Source organism: Temnothorax longispinosus, unplaced genomic scaffold (assembly GCF_030848805.1).
Source record: "Temnothorax longispinosus isolate EJ_2023e unplaced genomic scaffold, Tlon_JGU_v1 HiC_scaffold_84, whole genome shotgun sequence".
NCBI lineage: Eukaryota > Metazoa > Arthropoda > Insecta > Hymenoptera > Formicidae > Temnothorax > Temnothorax longispinosus.
In genome coordinates, this window is record NW_027270714.1 from 680 (window position 1) to 28150 (window position 27471).

Genomic DNA, 27471 nt, shown 5'->3' on the forward strand with positions numbered 1-27471 from the left:
AAAATGCAAAAGTTTCTAAAAGTTTTTTTTATTAAATACAAAGAATGAATATTTTATATTTTTATTTTTTTTATAGTAGTAGACAGTATAAAGTTTAAACATAGTAAATAGTACTCGATAAATTAAGTTTTCCTTAGCTGCGGCGTATATAAGAGAAAGAGAAGGAAAGAGCGAATGAACATAGGTAAAAGAATTACGATGAAGATGATGATAAGTCTAAGTAGTTTAGGGTAGTTTAAGAGGGCAGCGAGCGTAAAATTGTATGGATGAATGAGTGAGGATAAGTTTTTAAAATTGTAAACCAAGTCTCTTCCTGGCTATTTGTATAAGCTGAAGTAAATAAATTCCATTCTATAATAGATATAATGTCAATATTAAAAATTTGTGCAGCTATATACTCTTTTTAAACTTAATTTGTTTCTTAAGATGATTTTTGAAAAATTATATATTTGCGCTGGTTGTGACATATGTAGACTATATATAACACTTACATCAAATTAAGAAGTAGTCTACCACGTAAGGCAGTTGGCTCACGATCCAGAGGTCCCGAGTTCGAATCCCACCAAGGTAAGTGTGTTATTTTAAATACGAGAAAATATTTATAATCATAGACTGCATCTTAAGAAACAAATTTAGTTATAAAATGGTAATAAAATTTCGAAAAAAATAATTTTTTTTTTACGCTCATTATTACAGCTAGTATAACAGTACAGAAGTTACATGTAACACTCTGGTTGATATAACCTGTTATATTCGGTTACATTGCCGTTGCATTGTTACTATATTACTGTGTTCACTGGGTAATTTGTAGTATTGCGGAGATATTTACATGTATTTACGTATTCATTTATTAGAATTACTGCGCGTGTGACAATCAATTATTGCTCTTAAAAATAAGTGAGAATCACCATTACTAAATCTTCTCGGGTGCATTGTTTTTTCTTTTTTTAATATTCTTCAATGTTTCCTCTTGTTTATTCAATGTTAATAGCGCCATCGTTGTGAAGGATCTGTTCTTTCGTGCCTGTGTATGTGCCAGCGATGAGTTACCTGAATAAATTCCGCAGGCAAATCCGAGATTGTCATATTCAAACGCGATGTAATGAGGTTTTTTTTCCCGGAAGGCCTGTTCGTTTATTAGAATAAAACAAATATATTTTCTTTCATTCTAATTCTTATTGCATTAATTCGGAAGTGCAGCGAAAATGAACAGACCTCATGGGAACGAAAACACCGATGCGGCACATGCGTATTGCGGTGAGCCGGTGACGATGGATCTTCTTTTACGATATTAGACAGGCTCGACGTTCAATCGGCTCAAGAAGAAGAAAAAGAAGGTTTAATGCCCCTTCCAGTTACATATGTCTAAAATTAATTGTGATTCGATGTATCAATTGATACGGCCAATTTTTAAACTTTTTCGCATCCGATAAATCCTCGAAGAACTTACAGCGGCAATCGCGACGACGCGAATCGCGAATGACGTCAAGCAGAGCAGGTAAAGGACTGTCGTAAAACGAGTTAAGAGATATTCAACTATTGAAATTAAGTAAGTTTTGTTTAACAATCTCAAATGCATTATGCGTATTATGCGTGAAACGAAAAAAAATCCCGTTTACGCGAAGGAAATATCGTAAGTACAGAAGTAACACTCGCGTAAACGTAGTATGTGACTCTTTTAAGGTAAACAAATGCCTCGTCATCTAATTAGTGACGCGCATGAATGGATTAACGAGATTTCCACTGTCCCTATCTATTATCTAACGAAACCAGTGCCAAGTTTCATAAGGAATCAGTTAGATGCATTTAGCCTTTCCCCACCGTCTTTGCGTACATATATATAATGCGACTACTAATTTGTATAACCAGGTAGTGATACCATTGCACTACAAAAATTGCACTGGCAGGCCACAAAGCAAGGCTAACCAGATTCAGTAGCGAATAAATGTAAACGGAGGAGGTTTTTGAAGGATGGAAGGGAAGGTGCAGATGTTATGTTGATAGGAAGAGAATGCCAAAAGCGTATCGCAGAAGGACGAAAAGAGTTCCAATACGTTGCAGTTCTACAAAACGGTATGTTAAAAGTCAGAGACGAACCGAGAAGGCGGTCGGATCTCATAAGCGATGAGTCAGGCGAAGTGAAGAGCTCGCTCAGGTAAGCAGGGTAGCGATCATGTAACTTTTTCCCTAGAGCGGAAACGTGAAAAGTGAAAAATTTCATGTAACTATTTCTTTCTATTGGTATTGAATAAAAAGAGATAAACTTTTCACTTTTCACGTTCCGTCCTAGGGGAAAAGATACATGATCGATCCCCAGGAGACTGTAAGAACAAGATACGATAAACCTGATAGCCTAGAAAGTACAGTCTCCTATTCTCAACCGAGAGCCAACCCAGAGAGAGAGAGAGAGAGAGAGAGAGAGAGAGAGAGAGAGAGAGAGAGACAGTTTGCGTGTCTTAATACAGATGTCCTCCGGAGCGAAGCCCGGGTAACCAGCTAGTTGCATACATAAAGCCGGCGCAAGACTATGCGCTATTCGTGGTTCGTGATTCGCGAATCGTGCCTTTGTCTTTGTATACCATGTGTGCTTAGCACGAATGGTAAACAAATGCACGATTCGCGAATCCGATCCTTAATAGGTCTGTTCGTGCGTTGCTTGCATTTTTTACTTAGAACCTCTGCTTTCTCTTTCTCTAGTGCTTAATGTATATTTATCTCACTTTAAGTGTAAAAATTTTTATGAATTGCAAGCAACAGTAACAAATTTATACTCACAATAAAGAAATTCACGAAGACGTGACAAGTGCAAATCTTAATTCCATGTATTGTTACGCCTTTTCGCGCTTTCGATTAGCTAAAGCTTTGCTCCATGATGCTAGAAATCGCTCCGAGATCTTGGACGGAGAAAGAATTAACCAATCGCATTGGTCAATTGCCGAATTACTTAAATATGATTGGTCAATTTTTTTCTCGGTCCGAGATCTCGGAGCGATTTCTAGTATCGTGGACACAAAGCTTAATAGGATAAAACGACGAGCGAGTCTGCGCCGCGGAGCCGCGGCAGCCGCGTCAGCCCCGGATTCTGCGGTGTAGAGTTCCTATAATAAGAGTTAAGCCAATGTGGTGACGATTTTTGATTGGTCCCGCCATATGTTTCAGCCAAGTTAGTGAGAGTGAGACAAGCTGTAAGTGGGAATGAGACAAAGCTATCATGGTCGTCATATGTTTCAGCCAAGAAGTTAGTGGGAGTGAGACAAAGCTATCATTTGGCTGTATATGGCGGCGGTTTGTCCTAACTCTTATTATAGGAACTCTACTGCGGTGAGTTTCGCGCCATTTCGTGGTTGTTGATAATGGCTGTTTAGTGGAAACGTCTTGTGAAATTTGTGAATTTGATGACGTTTACTTGTATTTTAATTAAAATATAAAGCAAGCTGTTTAAGGTTAGTGATAAGAGTAGTATTAAGAATATATCGGAAAGCAGCCGGATAGCAGCATCAAAGATTCTTCCTTTCTCTCCGGAGGTCTTTTGCAAAAAATTGTGCTGTACGAAGGCGTCTACGAAGGTTAGTAGGTAAAGTAGAAGATGGGTTTTATTTCGTGTTCCACCTTTTTACTTTAATGTTATTGCGTTTTCCAGTTAGCGACATAAATCGACACAAGTATCAGTCTTTGTTTAGTATCTAATGAGGAATAAAAACTGAATAATAATTGTATCGCTAACTGGAAATCGTAATAAAGGCTGATTTATAGAGGCCGTAACCGTTAACTTCTGCCGGAACCGGTAAAGATCAACATTGCAATTTCAATGCTTTAGTTTATACTGAGTTTCAGTAACTGGTAATTTATGCCATAAATATAATATGATTCAACTTTATTCTGATTTATTAGAGGTCGTAACTGTTAACGTGTGCCGGAAAAGATAAAATTTAACACTGTGATTTCGATATTTTTATATTAAAGTCTTGAAAACTTGTGATTTATGCCATAACTGTAAAGTTAACTCAATTTCAACTTTCAGTGAATACGACAAACGATCAGACACGTATCGTGGGATGACGTGTGATCCGTGCTACGTGAGCGACTATCAGAAGGGTCAGTAGAAACAGTGCTGCTCACTTTTCGCATTTTTAATCAAGAAATTTACAATCATTCTTCAGGAATATACAATCGATCCCTTGTTAAATGATCAATATAAAAACAGGCAAGCAAGCAAACGAGCAAGCGCAATGTATCGTAGGTATGACAGGATTTATAACCTTCCATCACGCCAACTTTAGCGGTTAATTTCTTCTTTTAGAGCCACGAGCGATACTCTTTTCTTTTCAAACCTTTGTTTTTAAGCAAAATACGTTGTTGGTTGAATATAAATTTCATTAAAATTAGTGAGAAAACCCGTACCTGCGCTATTATCAAAGTCTATAGTTTACTTCACATATGTACATACAAACAATATTTTATTTTTAGTACCGTACTAGTAGTAAATATTGGAACGCAACTAAAGTGAAAGAAAATTTTATATAATTACGTTCATCTTTCAGGTACAAATAAAAAATATGGAGATAATAAATAAAGACATTCAATTAATTACCTTGATCGAAGGATTTCCACAGTTATATGATAAGAAAAATGTAAACTATAAGGACCGAATAGCTGTGGAGAATGCGTGGCTATTTATAAGCGGAGAATGAAAAATACCAGGTAAGTATAATACACATAATATAATTATAAGTTAGAGAATCATATATTAAGTTAATATACTTTATTTATTTCATTGTAAAATCATAAAATCTTACATATCTTTTATCATATTTTTATATATCTCTTATTACATTTAGGATGGTTTAAAGATAGTCAAACCAGGAGTTTTGTTTTTACACAGAGAAATAATAGGACGCAAAATTTGACTTTGTACTACCTAGTAATATAGGAATATAATGAAAGGTATATAGAAATATATATGCTACAGACGGCTCTGTAACTTAAAATTCTTCCTCTGCGACATAGAGGCCGGAAGCTTTGTTTTTGTAAACTTTGTATATAAACCTTTGATTGCGTATAAAGTTGGGACTAATCAACTAAATTTAAAAGTAATATATATAAAATAGAGGTAGAAAAAAGTGTGCAAATTAGAAACTTGCACATTGCTTTCTCTTCATTACAGATCGCTACCATTGCTCCTATTTTATTTCGCTCATAAAGCTTTCTTTACGAGGAAGCCAAACTAATAAATACTATAAATAATTATGCATCAAATAAAATACAAGCTGCCTCATAGAGGAGCTTTGTGAGCGAAACAAAATAGGTGCAATGGTAATAGCGATCTGTAATGAAGAGAAAGCAATGAGCAGCGTTTTACAAAAAGTCCCGATAAAGATTCGTAAGTTTTATTACATTTTTTATTTGTCTAGTACTTTTTAATTTATCTAGTACTTGCCATTATTGTTCGTTTTTTAAAGTTCTCTAAATGTAATATGTTTCGTTATTTTGTAAATTCTTTTATGTATTAAAGTTTTCCGGAATGTTTGTTTAAAAAAGGTTCGGGCCTTATTATAATACCATATTTTAATAAAAAGCCCAAAGTAGTCTTTATTTTAAGTTGTCTATAGAATGTTTATTTGAGAAAAAATTGTTTTTCTATTTAGAATAAAGTAAACTTTAATACCTACAAAACCTTTTTATTATAATTTATTAATTGACAGAAATAACTTATTTTTAAATAAGATAGGGTTTATTTGCCTTTTAGTACGTAATAGTTCTGTAAGAAAAACTAAAAATTGAAAGTAAAATATAATAATTATTACCGTTTTTCAGCTCTCAGAGGAGAAACGCGAGGTAGCGAGGATTACCGTGCGAGCGAAAGAGGCGAAGATCTTTCGGCAAATCAAGGGCGACGATTTTGACGAAGAGGCTTTCTTCAACGATGCGCAACAAATACCATTAAAACTTGAATAAAAGGAAAAATTTAATTGCAAGAAGAAGAAAAAGATGTAGAAAATACATATAGGTATACTTTGACGGAAGAGTATTTCATACGTTTTTCTACAATAAACATCTTAATTAAAAAAAGTATTTTATATATTACAAATCAGGAAATAATATTGCAGATATACTAAAACTATACATAAGATATATAATAAATGTGTACTTACTACTAAGCCCTATTGGAGTTAATATATTTGACGTATTTGTTTTTAATGATTCTAACTTTGTTTTTAACGACGTTGTAATGTTCGTAGATGCACTATTATTAGAGGAAAGGCCAAAGCACATGACATGGCGTAGCGATCTACGAGGATCGTAGTCGTGAACGTAAGTAACGCACAAGCTTTGACATAGTGCGTTATGTCGTATGGAGGTACCAGCATGTGTATGAAGTTAGCATATTAATTGTCAGCATATAAAAAAAAAGTAAAGTTCTCTTTGCATACAACCGAGTTCTATAGTTCCTAATAAATGTTAACAATAGTTCTGGTCATTTAACATAAATAAACGAAAGTTGAGAAATGATATGCTAACTTCCCGTAAAGTCAGCATATCATATAATTTTTTCGAAATTTACTCCAATGAATTTTATAGTTTTTGACGAGTTCTATAGTTATATAATATAGTTCTGACCATTAACTATCTCTAAATAATTATTAACAATTATTATCAGCATATCACTCGTACTAGAGTACGATAGTTCCGTACTGTTCAACTACCTTTAGAACACTTAGGATATTTTGATGTTTACAGACTGTTTCTACTATGGCATAAATCCCGCTCGCTAAAAATGCCGTATATCTGAAACAGGTGGAATATACAACATATCAAGCTGAACAAAGAATACAAGAGCTATGCCAGTGGTCAGAACTGTACGGAACTATCGTCAGGGAGTTTAGAACTATTGTTTAAAATCTCGAACGAGCCGAGAACTTGTCGCAGAAGCATAGCATATCACTCTAGTATGAGTGATATGCTGATAAATAATTGTTAATAATTATTTAAAGGTAGCCAGTGGTCAGAACTGTACTATCGTCAGGGAGTTTAGAACTACTGTTTAAAATCTCGAACAAGCCGAGAACTTGTCGCAGAAGCATAGCATATCACTTTAGTACGAGTGATATGCTGATAATAATTGTTAATAATTATTTAAAGGTAGCCAGTGGTCAGAACTGTACGGAACTATCGTCAGGGGGTTTAGAATTATTGTTTAAAATCTCGAACGAGCCGAGAACTTATCGCCGAAGCATAGCATATCACTGTAGTACGAGTGATATGCTGATAATAATTGTTAATAATTATTTAGAGATAGTTAATAGTCAGAACTATGTTATAGAACTATAGAACTCGTCAAAAACTATAAAATTCATTGGAGTAAATTTCGAAAAAATTATACGATATGCTGACTTCGCGGGAAGTTAGCATATCATTTCTCAACTTCCGTTTATTTATGTTAAATGACCAGAACTATTGTTAAAATTTATCAGGAATTATAGAACTCGGTTGTATGCAAAGAGAACTCTACTTTTTTTTATATGCTGACAATTGATATGCTAACTTCGCATACATAAGATACAAGCTGTTATTGATGCTGGCATTTGCAGACGTCTCGAAGAACTTCTCATGTATGTTAAAATTTATATAAGATTTATTATGTAAGATTAATTTTATGTAAATGTGGATTATAACAATTGATGAAAATGTTTTCAGGCATGAACAAAATAACGTTATAAGCGCGGCTTTTCGTGCTGTAGGTAACATAGTTACTGGAGATGATGTGCAAACGCAAGTTGTATTAAATTGCTCGGCATTACCGTGTCTATTACATCTTTTAAGTTTGCCACGGGAAAGTGTTCGTAAAGAGGCTTGCTGGACAGTCTCTAATATCACTGCCGGAAATCCCCAACAAATACAAGTACGTCTCAATCTTTCGAGCATAATAGGATAACTTTAGTTATATATTATATATTAATAACTTATATTAACGTCTTTTTTATATAATTTTGCAGGCGGTGATTGATGCTAATATCTTTCCGGTTTTAATCGAGATTTTGAGTAAAGCTGAATTCAAAACACGCAAAGAAGCTGCATGGACAATTTAATGCTACTAGTGGCGGAACGGCCGACCAAATTCGATACCTCGCAATGCAAGGATGTATTCCGCCACTCTGTAACTTGGTTACTGTTATGGATGTCAAGATCGTTCAGGTCGCTTTGAACGGAATAGAGAATATTTTACGTCTGGGAGAACAAGATGCAACCATGCATAACGGTCTCAATTCTTATTGAAGAATGTTATGGTAAAGTGTCAACTAAATACAAGTTTTATATAAAAGATATGTCGATTAATATAAATATTAACACGGTAGTAATCAATATCTCTTGTAATGTTTTAGGCCTAGACAAAATAGAATTCTTGCAATTTCATCAAAATATGGATATTTATCAAAAGGACTTCGATATTATTGAACGATTATTGGGTCTGAGGAAGAAGATACCAAACTTGTACCTTCAATCGATTCGCAAGAACAAGAATACCAGTGCAATGAAGTGCGATTAAACTGTTATGATTTTATATATATTTTACAAGCGCGTCGTATGTATAACGAATGACTTTTTCGCACTTATTCGTATCTTTCTATAATATCACACTATCAGTCTATACATATCACAGTATTCCGAAAATAAGTATCATTAGATGTAGATGAAAATAGTATTCGTAATATTATTTTATTTATACGAGTCTCGTACATACATTTACATATATAGTGTATCGTATAAAACACATTATATAAATAAGGACAATTAATAGCAACAATACAATAAAAGTATATCTTACTGAAATATTGACGTCTTTTATTCGTGCTATTTTTTATTAATTACAGTTAATCTCTCACTCTCTCTTTCTCACGTTCTCGCGCGCACCGTTCAAAAGAAAAAGAAGTTCAAAAACAAATTGCGCTACAAAAGAATACAATAAAAGAATAAAATAAAAAACTCAATATGCTAGAATTATGTGCTTTCAAATGCCTCAAACGAAATTAGTCTATCTGTAAGGCTGAGTTTCCACTGAGCGCGTCACGCGTCGCGTCATCCAATCAAAACATCCCATTTCGATTCCGTCACAAGAATGTAATGAAATGGGATGTTTGGATTGGTTAACTTGTGACGACGCGACGCGTGACGCGCTCAGTGGAAACTCAGCCTAACAGTTTAAAAGATATACACAAAAAAGATCTATATACTACTCATATAAGAGTAAAGTATCAGTTAAAATACAGAAAGCGAAATAATTCTTGTTTTAAAATGTTTCTCGATTAATGTGTTCTCGAAATATGCACAATGAAATTTTCGTGCTCATCCCCTTCCATCGACCCGAACGTGAGCACCCCATACGTACAAGAGTAAAATACCAGTTAAAATACAGATAGCAAATTGGTTTTAGTCTTAAAATGTTCCTTAATTTATGTGCTTTCAAAATATGTGGAATAAGAGTTTTGTGCTTATCCCCTTCAGCCGACAAATCTCCTTGAAAGTGAGCATCCCATACGTACAAGAGTAAAGTACCAGTAAAAATACAGATAGCGAATTGGTTTTAGTCTTAAAATGTTTCTTGATTAATGTGTTCTCGAAATATGCACAATGAAATTTTCGTGCTCATCCCCTTCCATCGACCCGAACGTGAGCACCCCATACGTACAAGAGTAAAATACCAGTTAAAATACAGATAGCAAATTGGTTTTAGTCTTAAAATGTTCCTTAATTTATGTGCTTTCAAAATATGTGGAATAAGAGTTTTGTACTTATCCCCTTCAGCCGACAAATCTCCTTGAAAGTGAGCATCCCATACGTACAAGAGTAAAGTACCAGTAAAAATACAGATAGCGAATTGGTTTTAGTCTTAAAATGTTTCTTAATTTATGTGCTTTCAAAATATGTATAATAAAAGTTCTGTGCTTATCTTCTTCCCATAAGTACAAGAGTAAAGTACCAGTTAAAATACAGATAGCAAATTGATTTTAGTCTTAAAATGTTCCTTAATTTATGTGCTTTCAAAATATGTAGATCTCCCACGCCCGTATAACTGAAACATCCCTACACCATCACAGATCCTCCGCCGTGTTTAACTGTAGGAGTTATGCAGTCTGGATGCACTTTTTTCGAAGACGCGCGACGGACATACTTTCTTCGTTTTTGACCAAAAACCTTGAACTTTGATTTGTCGGTCCACTGCGAGCGACATTTGCAAGTATTATCTGGTTGCGTCTTTCCTTACCCCTACCCTTCTGGTTAGTCTTTCCTTCGCTTCCCAGTTTTTCTTATTCTAATCCTGGGGTTGGACGTAACACCGTTGTAAAGATGCAATGAGTGAACCCTTGGCTACAAAATTTATAAGGATATTTCTCCTTTATAGTTTTTAATAGATAACGATGTAAATCACTGTATAACAGCATTTTCTATGTTAAGGAAAGGTTTTCATCTAGCTCGACCAAAAAATCGATTTTTTTTTTTTTTTGCATTTTTTGATAGCTTATCATATGTAGAATATATTCCCAAAAGGGCAAGTGGCACGTGGCTAAAGGTTCCGGTACTCTTACATCATTTCGGCACAAAACTCCTCTTACAGAAAAAGTTCAAGAAGCCATAAAACCCGTTTTCGAAGCTTTATCCTCAGCAGATTTAATGCAGATTTAATGAAGTTGAGGAAGGATTGATGTATGGCCCTGGACGTGCTGATTAGCCACAAGGTACATTATTTTGCCGTTAACTCAAAAAAATCGTTAACAAAATCTTTAAACGCGTTTCCTGAAAAATCATGTTTTTCAACGTGGCACACACGATTACTCAAAAACTAATTGACGGATCGCCTTTTTTTTTGTTTTAAAGTATATTAAATTTATTGGAGCTTGAACCTAAATGCAGGTAATATTTGATGTTTTTCTTTTTTATATAGCCCAGTAAAATGACAAAATTTGGAGGAAATAATACTGACTGGGCTGAAACTTTGTAAACAGGCTTGTTTTAGGGTACTATTTAACATATTAAAAGTCCCCACGTGTAGACACTACGTTCACGGTCCAAAAGGTCTACGGTCCAAAAGGTCCAAAAAATTTTTTTTCTTCAATATTTAAACGCCTGTAATTCATCAACGTTTCAATGAAAAAAGGTCTACGACGTCTCATTTTAAAGATAATTAAAATATCTTCAAGAAAAATACATAACATTACTGCCTCCAACTAGAGTTCCTATAATAAGAGTTAGGACAAACCGCCGCCATATACAGCCAAATGATAGCTTTGTCTCACTCCCACTAACTTCTTGGCTGAAACATATGACGACCATGATAGCTTTGTCTCATTCCCACTTACAGCTTGTCTCACTCTCACTAACTTGGCTGAAACATATGGCGGGACCAATCAAAAATCGTCACCACATTGGCTTAACTCTTATTATAGGAACTCTACCTCCAACCAATTAGAAAAAGTTATTTTCCGAAATGCACTAAAAAATGATATTTTTTCATGTTTTTTGCTCTTAACTTCAAGCTATCTTTACCAAAATGAATTCATGCATACATCAACATGTTCAAAATTTTATTCTCTTTAACTTTCATTATACATACTATATGTGTACGACCTATACTTTCAGAGTTAATACTGATTTTTACATGCAAAACATCCACTATCAACATAAAATAAAATTGTCTTTTAATTAATAACTCGGCGAATTTGGACCGTACAGAAATGAATAAAAAACGAAATTGTTCGTAATTAGATTCTCTACAACTTTTATTTAAAACATTTTTCGATTCAAGAGTCCATTTTCGAGATATTAGCGAAAAATGCGCGACGCGCGTACGCGTTTTCGTTGCGTCGCAAAACTACCGGTGTTTAAAAAAATTCTATCTCTGCTCCATTTGGTCGTACAGACTTGAATAAAAAATGAAATTGTGCGGAGTTTTGTAAGCTACAATTTTAATATCTACATAAATTTCCGTAAAGTTGATATTTTCCGAGTTATTTGCGGAAAACTAATTTTTTGGACCTTTTGGACCCTCCCCTGCCCGCAACGTAGTGTCTACACGTGGGGACTTTTAATATGTTAAATAGTACCCTAAAACAAGCCTGTTTACAAAGTTTCAGTCCAGTCAGTATTATTTCCTCCAAATTTTGTCATTTTACTGGGCTACTAGAAAGAGACGTCGTTCTGCCGTATCCTCGCGACAGGCACCTTCGTTTTTTTTTGCAATGTGCAGCTTTGCCTTCGAATGTGATTCGGATTAACGTGAATGTCAACGAATCGCGTTCGCGACTTGGTCAAGGAACATTCTCAGAGCACTCGATATCGTAGTGTCTTGATCCGTGGAGGAGTCGAGCCTTCTTTCTTTCTTCGTATTTCGTGCTTCAAGAGAAATTCATAGTTCGCGGTTGTTAAGGCCATTGCACGTAACAAAGTTTTAGTTATAATCGTAGGGCTGTAAAGAAATAGACCAATCACAGTCGGTCGATTATTCTCGATTATTCTCCTCGCGCTTGAAGAATAATCGAGTGTGATTGGTCTATTTTCTTACGGCCTTACGATTATAACTAAAATGCTAAGACTCCATAGACGCGGAAACGCCGTGCGGTAGAGTGCGTTGACCAATCAGAAGGCTGCCGCAAGTCGCCTGCGGCAAAATCAAAATTTGTGATTGGTCAACGCACTCTGCCGCATGGCGTTTCCGCGTCTATGGAGTCTTAGCATAAAACTTTGTTATGTGCAATGGCCTTTAGCGATTGTTAACGGTTGCCATCTTTTTGTAAGTTTATTTTCATCAAACATAACCGCGAGTATCTTGTTGTGCGACGACGACGACGATTTTGTACTCACAAACAATACGCGTAACGAGCTTGAGAGCGACGAAAAGAGCCTGCAGGAATTGATAGAGAGCGAGCTGGCGCTGAGGATCTGCTCGAGCAGCACCGACGACGAAGCTGTCGAGGAAACCGAGAACGTCGTCACCCAACCGAAGACGATCAAGAAGATCGTCCTGGACCGCCGGCAGGATCCCGTCGACGTTAACGCGCTATTATTCCCTGATCGAAGAACCGTACGGCCACCGAAAACGGTCATTTGTCTCCACACATCGACGTCGAAGTCGTGAAACCAGAACCGGTGCGCTTCCACGACGAGGAAGAGAATCAGGCGTTCGTCGAGCAGCCGGAAGCCGACGCGGGCGTTGCACCAATAATTATTCAGAAAAGAAACAAAAGCAATCAAAAGTCGAGCCGCGACGAAGTCGTCGACGTTAGCAACGACAGCGAGTATCAGGCGATCGTCAAGGAAGTCGTACTTTCCACGGATGATCCAGATTCTAGCAATATCACGAGCGATCTCCTAGACGGACCGAACTCCCAATCATTCGATAACCTGAGAAATATATTGATGTTCCGGTGAAAAGTCTCTGAAGAACTATGAATACTGAAGCAGGTATTATATTCCTTTAAATTATATATTATTGCAATATAAAATATCTCGATAAACACATGTATGCATTTCTCATTTTGCAGTTTGACTGTGTGAACACGCTCTCCGATCAACTTCCGATCGACATTTGTCATTGGTCATTTGTCTCCACACATCGACGTCGAGGTCGTGAAACCAGAACCGATGCGCTTCCACGACGAGGAAAAGGATCAGGCGTTCGTCGAGTATTGTTTATATATTTATATATATTATTGGTGGCTGTTGGGTTAATATTATCATCGCTTATTATTTACTTTATTTAGTGACATATATATAAATATTTATATAATTTACAGGTGATGGAGGTTACTGTTTAGAACCTTGGCTAATGACACCTATCACAAATGCACCAGAGGAAAGCGCAGAAGCACGATACAAACAATGTTATTGTTCTGCTAGAAACTGTGTTGAACTTCTATTCAATTATGTTAAAGGGTTGTTTCAGTCATCAGTGGATTGAGAGATATCACTTAAAAAAAAAAACGCGTAGATAGTCATAGACTTCACGCGGGACGATCATCGGTAAGGAGAATAACCCTAAGCAGAGCCAGCCGAAAAACCAGCTAAGAAGTGCATTTCTTGCCGAGCTCTGGATTAGATCTAACTTTATACACAATCAAAGGTTCATATACAAAGTTTACAAAAACAAAGCTTTTTCTGCGACATAGAGGCCGGAAGCTTTGTTTTTGTAAACTTTGTATATAAACCTTTGATTGCGTATAAAGTTGGGTCTAATCAACTAAATTTAAAAGTAATATATATAAAATAGAGGTAGAAAAAAGTGTGCAAATTAGAAACTTGCACATTGCTTTCTCTTCATTACAGATCGCTACCATTGCTCCTATTTTATTTCGCTCATAAAGCTTTTTTTATGAGGAAGCCAAACTAATAAATACTATAAATAATTATGCATCAAATAAAATACAAGCTGCCTCATAGAGGAGCTTTGTGAGCGAAACGAAATAGGTGCAATGGTAGCGATCTGTAATGAAGAGAAAGCAATGAGCAGCGTTTTACAAAAACTCCCGATAAAGATTCATAAGTTTTATTATATTTTTTATTTGTCTAGTACTTTTTAATTTATCTAGTACTTGCCATTATTGTTTGTTTTTTAAAGTTCTCTAAATGTAATATGTTTCGTTATTTTGTAAATTCTTTTATGTATTAAAGTTTTCCGGAATGTTTGTTTAAAAAAGGTTCGGGCCTTATTATAATACCATATTTTAATAAAAAGCTCAAAGTAATCTTTATTTTAAGTTGTCTATAGAATGTTTATTTAAGAAAAAATTGTTTTTCTATTTAGAATAAAGTAAACTTTAATACCTACAAAACCTTTTTATTATAATTTATTAATTGACAGAAATAACTTATTTTTAAATAAGGTAGGGTTTATTTGCCTTTCAGTACGTAATAGTTCTGTAAGAAAAACTAAAAATTGAAAGTAAAATATAATAATTATTACCGTTTTTCAGCTCTCAGAGGAGAAACGCGAGGTAGCGAGGATTACCGTGCGAGCGAAAGAGGCGAAGATCTTTCGGCAAATCAAGGGCGGCGATTTTGACGAAGAGGCTTTCTTCAACGATGCGCAACAAATACCATTAAAACTTGAATAAAAGGAAAAATTTAATTGCAAGAAGAAGAAAAAGATGTAGAAAATACATATAGGTATACTTTGACGGAAGAGTATTTCATACGTTTTTCTACAATAAACATCTTAATTAAAAAAAGTATTTTATATATTACAAATCAGGAAATAATATTGCAGATATACTAAAACTATACATAAGATATATAATAAATGTGTACTTACTACTAAGCCCTATTGGAGTTGATATATTTGACGTATTTGTTTTTAATGATTCTAACTTTGTTTTTAACGACGTTGTAATGTTCGTAGATGCACTGTTATTAGAGGAAAGGCCAAAGCACATGACATGGCGTAGCGATCTACGAGGATCGTAGTCGTGAACGTAAGTAACGCACAAGCTTTGACATAGTGCGTTATGTCGTATGGAGGTACCAGCATGTGTATGAAGTTAGCATATTAATTGTCAGCATATAAAAAAAAAAGTAAAGTTCTCTTTGCATACAACCGAGTTCTATAGTTCCTAATAAATGTTAACAATAGTTCTGGTCATTTAACATAAATAAACGAAAGTTGAGAAATGATATGCTAACTTCCCGTAAAGTCAGCATATCATATAATTTTTTCGAAATTTACTCCAATGAATTTTATAGTTTTTGACGAGTTCTATAGTTATATAATATAGTTCTGACCATTAACTATCTCTAAATAATTATTAACAATTATTATCAGCATATCACTCGTACTAGAGTACGATAGTTCCGTACTGTTCAACTACCTTTAGAACACTTAGGATATTTTGATGTTTACAGACTGTTTCTACTATGGCATAAATCCCGCTCGCTAAAAATGCCGTATATCTGAAACAGGTGGAATATACAACATATCAAGCTGAACAAAGAATACAAGAGCTATGCCAGTGGTCAGAACTGTACGGAACAATCGTCAGGAAGTTTAGAACTATTGTTTAAAATTTCGAACGAGCCGAGAACTTGTCACAGAAGCATAGCATATTACTCTAGTATGAGTGATATGCTGATAAATAATTGTTAATAATTATTTAAAGGTAGCCAGTGGTCAGAACTGTACGGAACTATCGTCAGGGAGTTTAGAACTATTGTTTAAAATCTTGAACGAGCCGAGAACTTATTGCAGAAGCATAGCATATCACTCTAGTACGAGTAATATGCTGATAATAATTGTTAATAATTATTTAGAGGTAGCCAGTGGTCAGAACTGTACGGAACTATCGTCAGGGGGTTTAGAATTATTGTTTAAAATCTTAAACGAGCCGAGAACTTGTCGCAGAAGCATAGCATATCACTCTAGTACGAGTGATATGCTGATAATAATTGTTAATAATTATTTAAAGATAGTTAATAGTCAGAACTATGTTATAGAACTATAGAACTCGTCAAAAACTATAAAATTCATTGGAGTAAATTTCGAAAAAATTATATAATATACTGACTTCGCGGGAAGTTAGCATATCACTTCTCAACTTCCGTTTATTTATGTTAAATGACCAGAACTATTGTTAAAATTTATCAGGAACTATAGAACTCGGTTGTATGCAAAGAGAACTCTACTTTTTTTTATATGCTGACAATTGATATGCTAACTTCGCATACATAAGATACAAGCTGTTATTGATGCTGGCATTTGCAGACGTCTCGAAGAACTTCTCATGTATGTTAAAATTTATATAAGATTTATTATGTAAGATTAATTTTATGTAAATGTGGATTATAACAATTGATGAAAATGTTTTCAGGCATGAACAAAATAACGTTATAAGCGCGGCTTTTCGTGCTGTAGGTAACATAGTTACTGGAGATGATGTGCAAATGCAAGTTGTATTAAATTGCTCGGCATTACCGTGTCTATTACATCTCTTAAGTTTGCCACGGGAAAGTGTTCGTAAAGAGGCTTGCTGGACAGTCTCTAATATCACTGCCGGAAATCCCCAACAAATACAAGTACGTCTCAATCTTTCGAGCATAATAGGATAACTTTATTTATATATCATATATTAATAACTTATATTAACGTCTTTTTTATATAATTTTGCAGGCGGTGATTGATGCTAATATCTTTCCGGTTTTAATCGAGATTTTGAGTAAAGCTGAATTCAAAACACGCAAAGAAGCTGCATGGACAATTTAATGCTACTAGTGGCGGAACGGCCGACCAAATTCGATACCTCGCAATGCAAGGATGTATTCCGCCACTCTGTGACTTGGTTACTGTTATGGATGTCAAGATCGTTCAGGTCGCTTTGAACGGAATAGAGAATATTTTACGTCTGGGAGAACAAGATGCAACCATGCATAACGGTCTCAATTCTTATGCAGTTCTTATTGAAGAATGTTATGGTAAAGTATCAACTAAATACAAGTTTTATATGAAAGATATGTCGATTAATATAAATATTAACACGGTAGTAATCAATATCTCTTGTAATGTTTTAGGCCTAGACAAAATAGAATTCTTGCAATTTCATCAAAATATGGATATTTATCAAAAGGACTTCGATATTATTGAACGATTATTGGGTCTGAGGAAGAAGATACCAAACTTGTACCTTCAATCGATTCGCAAGGACAAGAATACCAGTGCAATGAAGTGCGATTAAACTGTTATGATTTTATATATATTTTACAAGCGCGTCGTATGTATAACGAATGACTTTTTCGCACTTATTCGTATCTTTCTATAATATCACACTATCAGTCTATACATATCACAGTATTCCGAAAATAAGTATCATTAGATGTAGATGAAAATAGTATTCGTAATATTATTTTATTTATACGAGTCTCGTACATACATTTACATATATAGTGTATCGTATAAAACACATTATATAAATAAGGACAATTAATAGCAACAATACAATAAAAGTATATCTTACTGAAATATTGACGTCTTTTATTCGTGCTATTTTATTTTATTAATTACCGCGCGCACCGTTCAAAAGAAAAAGAGGTTCAAAAACAAATTGCGCTACAAAAGAATAAAAGTTAAACGATAAACGTATGAATGATTAAAACACAATAAAAAATTAATTTTCTTCTTCATGGAGGAAGCTTTGTGATGGTGAAAAAAAAATTTTTCGAGATTTTGATCGAAATAGGTTTAGAATGTTCTAAAATGTCGAAAAATCGTATTAGTAAAAAATGTCCGGAAGTATGTATGTATGTGTAGGGGGTAACCACTAAATGTAATGGTGGGACAATGTCGTACAGGTCATGTTAAATTAAACAAAAAAATGTCAAATCTGCGGAATAATTCACATGTAGCTAAATTTTTGCATGGACCTTTATTTCGTCGTTAAAAACAATATGTGAAAAGTCCCCATCGATGTGACCCCTGCTAAAAATTTTACAGAGGGTCAAAGGTAAAGAAAAACAGTTTTTCGCGAATATTTCTTTATTCATTAGTCCTACGGCAAAAATAGTTATTACAAAATTTGTAGCTTATAAAATTCTCTACAAAAAATGTTCTATAAGTTTTTTTGTACAAGCAATACTTTTCACGTAATAAATTTTGCAAGATATGCGCTGCGCGGTAAATTTACGGAGCGCGCTGACAGACGTCAAATAAATTGAAGCGTCGCACGCGCGCACAAAAAATGTCATATCTTTTGAACGAATCATCGTACAAAAATGATCGAAGAATCGTTGAAAAGCAGAAACTTTCAGCTTTTTAATGCAATTTGGTTCGTTATTCTATGATAATTTTTGAAAATTCTACGATGGTTTAAACAAATTGTTACATGCATTTTTTTGCCTTTTTTCATAAAATCAGCCACAAGTAGGTTCCAAATTGTTAAAAAAAAAAACGCCAGCAGGATATTACAGTATATACTTCATACTTTGACCCTACCAGAGGAAAAAAATTACAAAAATTTTTTGCTTTAAAATCAAGCTATTGACATTTTCAGTAATTTTTAAAATTTTTGATGAAACGTTAAAATTAAAATCGTCATAACTTGGCGAAAAACTGAGCTAGAAAATTTTTTTAAAAAGCAATCGAAAGCTTGAAATGTCTACTTTTAGGTCCTACATTGCAATATTCCTCATTTTCTTGCATTTTTATTTATTTATGTAAATATACGAGTTGTCGCGAAAAATCTTATTTAAACAAAGGACTATATATTTACTTATAGTAGTTTTGTATAAAAATTTACGTTTCTCGGGGATAATGCACTGTTTTCCTCACCACCTCGGAGGTACAGTGCTAAGCGCGTTTTTTTCTACGTGATGTCCCCATTAGGTCTAATCCACTGTTTTTTTGAGAGGAATAAAGCAAATCAATTTCTATGGCTTCCGCCAAGAAATCTGGAGATTCGTCTTCATAGCTGACATAGCATTTTTCGATTATATATGGTGCTGCGTTAAGGCAAGTCTGGCCATGGCAATGTCTACATACTGCTGAACATTTTAAACCCATTTTTCTGCAGCCACAGTTGAATCCGCAATTTGTCGAGCAGTTGAAAAAAATGGAGTTTAACAGAGTGTCCGAAGCAGGTGGTAGCAAAGATGGAATCGACTCCAAAAAATATCATTCCTCCTTATCTATTTGTATCGGGTGTACTATCAAGTGCAAACATGGCTCGGGAACGATCTCAATCCTGAAGATTGGGGATGGATAAGGAGGAATAATATTTTGGAGCCGATTCCATCTCTGCTACCACCTGCTCCGGACACTCTATTAAACTCCATTTTTTGCAACTGCTCAAAAAGTTGCGGATTTAACTGTGGCTGCAGAAAAATGGGTTTAAAATGTTCAGCAGTGTGTGGACATTGCCATGGCCAGTCTTGCCTTAACACAGCACCTGATGCAATCGAAGATTGCTATATCGACAGCTACGAAGACGAACCTGCAGATTTCTTGGCGGAACCCATGGAAATTGAAGAAGTTGACGCGGAAATTATGGATATCGAGCCAACGGAGGGAATTGAAGAAGAAGCAGAGACTTAATAGCAAAATGTGTTTTTTCACGTTTGCAAAAGAATGTTTACCATGGAAATTGATTTGTTTCATTTCTCTCAAAAAAACAGTGGATTAGACCTAATGGGGACACCACGTTAAAAAAAAATCGCGCTTAGCACTGTACCTCCGAGGTGGTGTGGAAAACAGTGCATTATCCCCGAGAAACGTAAATTTTTATACAAAACTACTATAAGTAAATATATAGTCCTTTGTTTAAATAAGATTTTTCGCGACAACTCGTATATTTATACAAATAAATAAAAATGCAAGAAAATGAGGAATATTGCAATGTAGGACCTAAAAGTAGACATTTCAAGCTTTCGATTGCTTTTTAAAAAAATTTTCTAGCTCAGTTTTTCGCCAAGTTATGACGATTTTAATTTTAACGTTTCATCAAAAATTTTAAAAATTACTGAAAATGTCAATAGCTTGATTTTAAAGCAAAAAATTTTTGTAATTTTTTTCCTCTGGTAGGGTCAAAGTATGAAGTATATACTGTAATATCCTGCTGGCGTTTTTTTTTTAAACAATTTGGAACCTACTTGTGGCTGATTTTATGAAAAAAGGCAAAAAATGCATGTAACAATTTGTTTAAACCATCGTAGAATTTTCAAAAATTATCATAGAATAACGAACCAAATTGCATTAAAAAGCTGAAAGTTTCTGCTTTTCAACGATTTTTCGATCATTTTTGTACGATGATTCGTTCAAAAGATATGACATTTTTTGTGCGCGCGTGCGACGCTTCAATTTATTTGACGTCTGTCAGCGCGCTCCGTAAATTTACCGCGCAGCGCATATCTTGCAAAATTTATTACGTGAAAAGTATTGCTTGTACAAAAAAACTTATAGAACATTTTTTGTAGAGAATTTTATAAGCTACAAATTTTGTAATAACTATTTTTGCCGTAGGACTAATGAATAAAGAAATATTCGCGAAAAACTGTTTTTCTTTACCTTTGACCCTCTGTAAAATTTTTAGCAGGGGTCACATCGATGGGGACTTTTCACATATTGTTTTTAACGACGAAATAAAGGTCCATGCAAAAATTTAGCTACATGCGAATTATTCCGCAGAAAAATCCTAATTTCCCTGTACTAGTATTCGATTGCGAGAGCCCAAGCTGGGCCAGACTGATTGTACCCTAGTTCATAAGAATTTTCTTGTTTATTGGAAATATATGTAATCCCGACAATTTATATGGTGTGCAATAAACATATTAAAAAAAAAAAAAAAAAAGCTCTCGTGCTCTCATTGGTATTTTGAATGTTATCACTATAATACTTTTATCATCGACACAACTATCTATGTATACATTCGAATTCTGACTACGTTACGTTAAATGTTTTTATTCCGTCCGTCGTTTTTTAAAATGTCGATGCTACCGACAAGTCACTTCGATTATTTATTAATTCCCACGTTCTCTTTGGCCATTTGGTAAGTTAATCATTGTCTCGGGTTAATTAAGGTTTGATTTTATACATCAAAATCTTACAGATAAGGATCATTTGGTACAAATAACACGAGTCGACGAGCTTGCTATTTGGTTTGGAGATCGTGGGCTAACCATTGTTATCGCTGAGGATGGCTCGAAATTGAGCCGAAACGTTTGAAGTTATATCCAAGAAGATGAATAAATGAGACATTACGCAAGAAGAACCGCGTTTGACCCTTATAGCCTCCTTTCTTCCCGTTTTGAAATTAGTCTATCTGTAACAGTTTAAAAGATATACACAAAAAATATCTATATACTACTCATATAAGAGTAAAGTATCAGTTAAAATACAGAAAGCGAAATAATTCTTGTTTTAAAATGTTTCTCGATTAATGTGTTCTCAAAATATGCACAATGAAATTTTCGTGCTCATCCCCTTCCATCGACCCGAACGTGAGCACCCCATACGTACAAGAGTAAAATACCAGTTAAAATACAGATAGCAAATTGGTTTTAGTCTTAAAATGTTCCTTAATTTATGTGCTTTCAAAATATGTAGAATAAGAGTTTTGTGCTTATCCCCTTCAGCCGACAAATCTCCTTGAAAGTGAGCATCCCATACGTAAAGGGTAAAGTACCAGTAAAAATACAGATAGCGAATTGGTTTTGGTCTTAAAATGTTTCTTAATTTATGTGCTTTCAAAATATGTAGAATAAAAGTTCTGTGCTTATCCTCTTCTCATAAGTACAAGAGTAAAGTACCAGTTAAAATACAGATAGCGAATTGATTTTAGTCTTAAAATGTTCCTTAATTTATGTGCTTTCAAAATATGTGGAATAAGAGTTTTGTGCTTATCCCCTTCAGCCGACAAATCTCCTTGAAAGTGAGCATCCCATACGTAAAGAGTAAAGTACCAGTAAAAATACAGATAGCAAATTGGTTTTAGTCTTAAAATGTTTCTTAATTTATGTGCTTTCAAAATATGTAGAATAAAAGTTCTGTGCTTATCCTCTTCCCATAAGTACAAGAGTAAAGTACCAGTTAAAATACAGATAGCGAATTGATTTTAGTCTTAAAATGTTCCTTAATTTATGTGCTTTCAAAATATGTAGATCTCCCACGCCCGTATAACTGAAACATCCGCACACCATCACAGATCCTCCGCCGTGTTTAACTGAAGGAGTTATGCAGTCTGGGTGCACTTTTTTCGAAGACGCGCGACGGACATACTTTCTTCGTTTTTGACCAAAAACCTTGAACTTTGATTTGTCGGTCCACAAGACTTCCAGTCTTTGTGATTTTGAGCCCACTGAAGTCTCTTCGCCCTGTTTCCACGCCGGAGGAACGGTTTTCTAGTGGAAACAAGTCTTGTGTGCATTACACACTGATGCCGGCGTTCTTGCTTTCGAGATATTTCACTGGTTCCAGACTTTTTCCCCACCCTGTATAACAACACATACAATTACAGAAAAAACTCATAAGTGTAAAATACAAATATTTTCAAATAATTTTAAAATTTTATAAGATACATTGTATTTAGTAATACTACTAGTGTAGTAAGAAAAGAGACAGACGCAGAGTCTTCTCGTTCGGACGAGAACGCGGTAACAGATGAATTGTTTTTGGCGAGATTGCCTAGCGACGGAGTACGTTTGACGATCGTCGGACGAAGGACTCTCGCGTCTCTCCCGTTTTTGTCAGATTAAAAATAACTGTTGAGCAAGCCACATTGACTCTCTTTATTTACGATTAAGTCTTTTCTCTCCTCCGCGCCCTACATTTTTTCAGAAGTGGGATTCTGACTCGCGATCGGACCGTCCGTGGTTGTGAGTTCGTTAGCGAGTGTTGTGATCAACACAATTAAGAAATAGTGCGGTGTTATGTGAAAATCCGTGTGAGTTATGGCGAATGATAAGTTTAAAATCGCGCAGCTGAAGGCAACTCTCAGGCGGCTGAGTTTGCCTCAAACTGGTGATAAAGCGACCCTGATCAAGAGGCTTTTTGAGCACGATCCTAGTGGAGCATGGAAAGACGTCGCTAGAAGAATATATATGGAGGAGAACGAAAGGCAGACGGCGGCTCAAGACGAGGATTCCGACGACGGTGCAAGAGGAATGGATAGACAATTGCCGATGGAGACGATGAGGCCAGACAGTCCGGACGAGAGGGATAACGAGAAGGATAATGCGTTGAATCTCGCTAGAGACGATAATGCGGTGAATCTCGCTAGAGACTTACAGCGCATGAGACACGAGTACGACTATATGCAGCGGCAGTTAGAAGACTTACGTCAGGAAAGATATAGATTGGCCGGAAATAGACCGACATCTACGCCTGTGAATAATGGCTCATTTTCGACGCCGCGGCTTACCGTTGCTGCGCTTGGAGAACTGCTGAGCGAATTCACGGGATCGGAAGATGCGTTTTGGAACTGGCAAAAACAGCTTGAGCTTATTCGTACCACATATAATCTTGATGACAACAATACGCGCATTCTAATAGGCATGAAATTGAAGCAGAAGGCCTTGAAATGGTTTCACTCGAAGCCGGAGCATTTGGAGATTCCGGTGACTGAATTAATGAATCAAATAAAGAGAATGTTCGATCATCGGCCGACGAAAATGGAGTTGCGTCGACGATTTGAGAAGAGAAGCTGGCGAAATGAAGAATCTTTCAGTGATTATTATTACGATAAGGTAATACTGGCCAGCAGGGTACCTGTCGAGGAAGACGAAATAATAAATTTTATTGTTGACGAAATTCCGGAGACGCATTCATCGTTTTGAGAGGAAGGAGGATCTTCTGAAAGCTTTCGAGCAAATTACGTTGCGGCCTGAAAATAAGTATCGTCCAGCACGAGGGAACATAGTCAGCAAACCAGATAACAAGCAGCAGCCTAAAATGAAGGAGACAGAACAGCGACGGGAAAACAAGTGCTACAACTGCAATAAAACGGGGCATCTTGCGAAGAATTGTGACAAGCCGAGAAGAGAACGAGGCTCGTGTTTTGAGTGCGGATCGGCGGATCACCAGGTTCGAGACTGCAGCCAAAGGAAGCAGACGATATCTTCATCGACATCTTCATCGAGAGCGAGCCAGAAAGTAGCAGAGGCCCAGATTTCTAACGTGGCAGTACAGCGCGAATGCGGTAACGAGTATCTTAAGCGAGCGGAAATTCAGATAAGTACAAATGGTGTAGACTGTAAATTTTCCGCGAATTCACAGCTTGATACTGCATGTCCGATAAGTTTAATTAAAGCTAAATTTGTTCCGCCGGGTTCGATTACGCAGTTAGAGAGTGAGCATTACGAAGGTATAAACGGTTCCGTATTAGAAATTAAGAGCGTAGTAGTAGCAAAAATCGGTCTCGAAGATGCTATGACGAATGATGCGGTAATACGCGTTGTGCCTGAACACACTATGAAATGCGATATATTATTGGGAAGAGACGTATTAAAGCAATTAAATCTTACGATAGCTAAACGGTCTGACGAAAAAGATAATGAAAGTACCGCGAGTGAAATAAGTGAAATATTAAATATTGAAACGGATGAGGTGGTCAGTGACGAAATTGATGCGTTAGATGTGAGTCCGAATTTGCCTTATGCGATTAAAAATAAGTTTAAAGAAAGATTTCGAGCGGGATATTTACAAGCTGAGAGTCCGTCGGAACCGAAAATAAAAGCCGAACTTAAATTACATGTAAAGGAGAAACAGCCTTTTCATTTTGCGCCTAGAAGACTATCGATCGATAAGAAAAAGAAGTTACGCGTTATTTTAGATGACTTGTTAGCGCGAGGCATAATTCGTCCTAGCACTTCAGAGTACGCATCGCCAATCGTATTAGTACGGAAGAAAGACGAGAGTTTACGAATGTGTGTAGACTATCGCATTTTAAATAAGATCACGGCACGAGAAAATTTTCCTATGCCGGTAATAGAAGAACAGATTGACGCGGTAGAGGGTAAACGTTATTTTACATCATTAGACTTAAAGGACGGATTCTATCATGTATTTATTGAAAAAGAAAGCATAAAATATACGGCTTTTATTACGCCTTTTGGTCAGTTTGAATATGTGAAAATGCCTTTCGGGTTGAAGAATGCGCCAATGCGATTTCAGCGTCACGTTAACGAAACTTTGGACAAACTAATTAGAGACGGTAAAATTGTAATATATATGGATGATATTCTTATTGCGACTGAAACTATAGAGGAGCATTTAGAGGTACTTGAATGTATTTATCAGTTACTTACAGAAAATCTGCTTGAGTTGCGTTTGAGTAAGTGTCACTTCTTGTACGAAGAAATCGAGTTTTTAGGATACGTAATATTGGCTAAAGGCATACGTCCGAATGATTCGGGTATAGCGGCGGTAAGAGATTTTCCGACTCCTAAATGTGTCCGAGACGTACAGAGTTTTCTGGGACTGTGCTCCTATTTCAGGAAGTTTGTGAAAGATTTTTCGTTAATTGCTGGATCTTTATATGATTTAGTTAAAAAAGGAGTTACATTCAAATTCAGCTTAAAACATAAAAAGGCGTTCGAACTATTAAAGAGTAAATTAATCTCGATGCCGATTTTGTCAATATACAATCCGGGAGACGAAACAGAACTACACTGCGACGCGAGTTCACGGGGATTTGGCGCGGTGTTGCTTCAACGTAAGTCAGATAAGAAATTCCATCCGATTTTTTATTTTTCTAAGAAAACTACGGAAGTCGAAGCACGCTATCATAGTTACGAGCTTGAGACATTAGCGATAATATACGCTTTAAGAAGATTCCGCATTTATTTACAAGGTATTCCGTTTAAAATAATTACTGATTGCAACGCGTTGGTTTTGACGTTAAATAAAAAGGATATAAATCCGAGAATCGCGCGCTGGGCACTTGAGTTGCAGAATTATGATTATTCCACGGAACACAGGCCGGGGAAAAGAATGCAACATGTGGACGCATTGAGCAGGGCGAATGGTATTTTAGTAGTTGAGCGTAACACTTTCGAGTTCGAATTATCGGTATGTCAAATGCAAGATCCAGTCATTACAGAGTTGAGGACACGTTTAGAGAAAGAGCAAGATAGTTTGTACGAAATGAGGAATGGTCTTGTGTATCGCAAGAAAGGCAATCAAGTTTTATTTTTTGTTCCGCGAGCAATGGAGCAGAATTTACTCCATAAATATCATAATGATTTCGGGCATTTCAAAATAGAGAAAACGCTAGCATTGTTACAAGAATCCTATTGGTTTCCGAGTATGAAGAATAAAGTTCACGATCATATTAAAAATTGTACGAAGTGTATCGCTTTTTCGAAAACGTCGGGAAAAACCGAGGGATTTATGCATAACATTCCTAAAGAGGATGTGCCTTTTGCGACGATACATGTTGATCATTTCGGTCCGGTAAATCGAGCGAATGCGTCAAAAAAACATGTATTTTTAGTCGTCGATGCATTCACGAAATTTGTAAAATTGTACGCGGTTAAGTCAACGACATCGCGCGAGACAATTGGTTGTCTTAAGGATTATTTTAACGCTTACAGTAAGCCAAAGATTTTGATATCGGACCGCGGAACTAGCTTTACGTCAAAAGAATTCGAAGAGTTTATGAATGAGACTAATGTAAAGCATGTAAAAATTGCAACTGCGTCACCTCAGGCTAACGGACAGGTCGAGAGATATAATCGGATTTTAGCGCCGGCTTTAGGGAAATTGTATAACGGGAAAGATTGGCATAAATCGTTAAGAGAAATAGAATTTGCTATGAATAATACTGTGAATCGAGCGACAGGCGAGACTCCTAGTCGATTACTGTTCGGTGTATCTCAGCGTGGACATGTGTATGATGCGTTAAAAGAATACGTAAAAATTCAGAATGAAAATGTAAGAGATTTAGTGAAAATGCGAGCTAGCGCGGCCGAGAAAATTGAAAAGACGAGCGAATATAACGAGAAATACGT

At 35.7% G+C, this 27471-nt stretch overlaps 2 long non-coding RNA genes across 16 annotated transcripts; both read left to right on the plus strand.

Moving 5' to 3' along the window:
* Positions 1 to 3058: 3058 nt before the first annotated feature.
* LOC139825054 (uncharacterized) lies at positions 3059 to 8825 on the plus strand. Of its 13 annotated transcripts, none has more exons than XR_011735426.1 (9): positions 3059 to 3574; positions 4022 to 4095; positions 4161 to 4240; positions 4542 to 4701; positions 5815 to 6007; positions 6240 to 7610; positions 7696 to 7900; positions 7995 to 8285; positions 8382 to 8825. It is a non-coding gene; the product is annotated as an uncharacterized lncRNA (long non-coding RNA). The 13 variants fall into 13 exon arrangements; XR_011735423.1 differs by adding an exon at positions 4839 to 4944 and having other exon boundaries at positions 3059 to 3566; positions 4022 to 4240; XR_011735430.1 differs by adding an exon at positions 4839 to 4944 and having other exon boundaries at positions 3059 to 3566; positions 4022 to 4240; positions 4614 to 4701.
* Positions 8826 to 12698: 3873 nt separating this feature from the next.
* LOC139825053 (uncharacterized) lies at positions 12699 to 18053 on the plus strand. Of its 3 annotated transcripts, XR_011735421.1 has the most exons (9): positions 12714 to 13455; positions 13536 to 13676; positions 13788 to 14013; positions 14964 to 15156; positions 15389 to 15461; positions 16628 to 16765; positions 16851 to 17055; positions 17150 to 17451; positions 17548 to 18009. It is a non-coding gene; the product is annotated as an uncharacterized lncRNA (long non-coding RNA). The 3 variants fall into 3 exon arrangements; XR_011735420.1 differs by having other exon boundaries at positions 12699 to 13455; positions 13536 to 13717; positions 15389 to 16765; positions 17548 to 18053; XR_011735419.1 differs by having other exon boundaries at positions 12701 to 13455; positions 15389 to 16765; positions 17548 to 18050.
* The last annotated feature ends 9418 nt before the right edge of the window (positions 18054 to 27471 follow it).